Source organism: Rhea americana, unplaced genomic scaffold, assembly GCF_003343005.1.
Source record: "Rhea americana isolate MKP2758 unplaced genomic scaffold, rheAme1 scaffold_12, whole genome shotgun sequence".
Taxonomy (NCBI): Eukaryota; Metazoa; Chordata; class Aves; order Rheiformes; family Rheidae; genus Rhea; species Rhea americana.
Genome location: NW_028185261.1, coordinates 5,201,647 through 5,204,688, shown reverse-complemented (window position 1 = coordinate 5,204,688; position 3,042 = coordinate 5,201,647).

Below are 3,042 nucleotides of genomic sequence, written 5' to 3'. Positions count from 1 at the left end.
TTTTGCAGTTGCATGTACATATTTTACGAATGCTCTGTCTCAGGCTTCTCTTTAAGTAACCAGACTCACTCAGATCTCAAAGGCTACCCAACAAGTAACCTTTGATTGTTTTTCATGTTGTACCACAGTACTGTATAAAATAGGAGCTGAAATAACTTTAGAATGGGTTATTAGCAGAAGCTAAATCTGTTTTTCTCATATAGCACGTGATCAGATTACGAATGGTTTAAGGGAGCAGACACCGTTCAGCTGTTCTCGCTGCGCAGGGTGACGGTAAAGGTCCTCACCTTTGCTTCTGCCACGTTCGCTTCCACACCTGGGTCCGTGCTGTGACCTCCCACGGCAAACGCTGCTGCAGGGCTGTTTACAGCCTGACTGCTGGGCTGGGGGCAAGGAGGGTGTAAACCCTGTCTGCTCGGTGCCCCACAAATAAAGCGCGTGCCCTGCACCAGCACACGCTTTTGTGGCCAGATTTACTATTTTCCCGGTGGGTTGTTCCCTTGAAGAATCCGTTCCCATTACTGGGCTGGTGCTGTTTTCTCTCTCCCGCAATGCCAGCACTGGAAACTGACAGCAGTCTTAGAATAAGGCTGTGCTTTGGTGTTTGAATGATTAAATTCTGCCCTCCCCTTATTTGAGGATACGAAGCACTTTTAACTGATGACAAAGGTTTGATTTATTCTGTATAAACTGATGAACACACATCGTACAAAACAGAAAATTTCTTGTAATATGGCTGCCTCAGAAGCTGGGTGATGTTCTTTTTTGGCAAAGCTTTCTGTTTAAAATGAACCTTTGAGTTGTCTAAGTGGGACTTGAGATTAACAGCCATGACCTTAAAACCACTCAGCTTTAAACTATTGGGATAATATAGCTGTTTTTATAACTGTTTAAAACAATTAGTGGTTGTTAGTGTTGCCATAGTGTGAGGGTGACAGAGCACTGGAGCAGGTTGCCCAGAGAAGCTGTGGAGCCTCTTTCTCTGGAGATATTCAAGGTCYGCCTGGACACAATCCTGTCTAACGTGCGCTAGGTGACCCTGCTTGAGCAGGGGGAGAGAGGTTGGACTAGGTGGTCTCCAGAGGTCCCTTCCAGCCTCCACCACTCTCTGATTCTGCGTGATGCTGTGATTTGCAAGAGGTGTTCTGGAGGCCTTGCCTTCCTGGTAGGGTTTCGAGAGAGTCTGGCCATGCAGTTGCAGTCCATAACATGCTACCGAGCCTCACGGCCCGCAGCGATCCTTGCCAGGTTTGCTCGTGGAGCAGCGAGGAGCTCCTGCGGGCGCAGGTCATCCCCTTGCAGCGGTGCACAGGGGCACCAGGCTGGCTTGTTTTGGGGACCTCTAAACAGCCACGGAAGAAGGAGCCAGTGGGTCCAGAGCTGAACTCCCACTGCTGACCTCTTCAGCTCTCTGGCAGAGTTAGATGAGCGTAGATCTGACTGTGCATTTAACCAACAGAGATTTTGGATCTTCAGTTTCTGTGAAATTGAATAGAAATTACAAGCTGCCTACTCTTAAATATTTACGTGCATTTGAAGTGCAGTTCCTTCTGTCTCTCTCTCTCTCTCTCTCTTTTTTTTTTTTTTTTGGCCTTCTGTTTTGATGGCTTTCTTGTTTAATGCCTTTTGGATGCAGTCCCTGAATTTACAGATCCCAAGGGAATATTTTACCCACATGTCTGCCTACCCACTCTGCCTTTTGATTTTACAGAGACTTGTAGCAATGACTACATTTACAGTGTGGCGAAAGTAAATTTAAAAACAAATTGAATCACACCTTGTGGCCACCGCAAGTCGATCCAAATGCTGCAAGTATGAGGACTTTAAGTTATAATGCAGAAGCCCATATTTTCTTCAAGCATGCAGACCAAATGTTCTGTGTCTGCTTCACCTTTTCTTCATTTCACCTTATTTGAAATTAGAGTGACAACGGACATAGAGCATGCCTGTCTGCATATGCCTGGCAGGATTTAGTTCATCTATGAATTCGTATTGCTTTTTTTAATATTGCTGATAAGTGATAGCTTTATTTCTAGACCGGTTAGGGGATACAAGAGATGCATAAGGCCTTATACAACATAATCAATGCAGCGGCTGAGCTTACTRTGATAGAATTCACCGGTAACTAATGTTGCCAGATGTATGCAGCAATTAGGAAAAGCTGAAATTTAAGCTATTTTGTAACCAGATTTGTTCTGCAGATTGGACATTGAGACCAGATATTTATTTGCTATTTAAATTTGGCAAGGAGCAAGATGATTGATGTTAAGGCACACTACATAAATCACTGTTCTGGACGCCTTTTTTTTTTTTTTTTTTTAACGGGTGCAGTGGGTTGCCCATTGGAGGACCCAGTGCCTTATTCTGGCAAGGAGACGTGTGTGCCTCTGGACAGCCAGGGCTGTACTGGACAGCAATTACTCTTTCCTGGACAGACGGGCTCGCTCTCTCAGGCAGGTGCCAGTATGAATCACCTCCCCCAGTGTCACGGCTCCAACCTTTCCAGTGCACACCAGCAAACGCGCTCACACTTACTATGGCAGCACTAACAACCACAGGGGAAAAATTTAGCCTTTTGTGTCTGACTGAGCCTGGTTTCATGAATAATGAGCCTCTCCTGAGCGCTCCCCCCTTGGTTTAATGTTTCCAATCGTTTCATTAGCCGCTCTTCGGACAGCRTCTCAGCTTTAATCATGGGTAAGAAAACAGCTGCAGTAGGTGTCTCTTGAACTGTCCCCGCGGCTCAGGGACTGCACAGCTCCTTTGCGGTGCCCTTCCTATGAAACGCTTCTTCTAATCCCGTGTAAAGCAGCSGATTTGCTAAAGGAATTCCTAGCTATTTATTTTTACGTCTTTCATCGTTGGCTGTCCATAATCGCTCTCAGCCTTCCTGACTTTCAAGCTCTGACATTTTATTTGCTCTAGTTCATGTTCCCTTTCTGTTGGCTTCAGTTGGGCAGGGTGTTCATTTGGAAGGCACCTGTTTGGCCCGAACAATATCTTGCCATTTAACCATTTTATTGCTTTCCCCCATACTTTCCT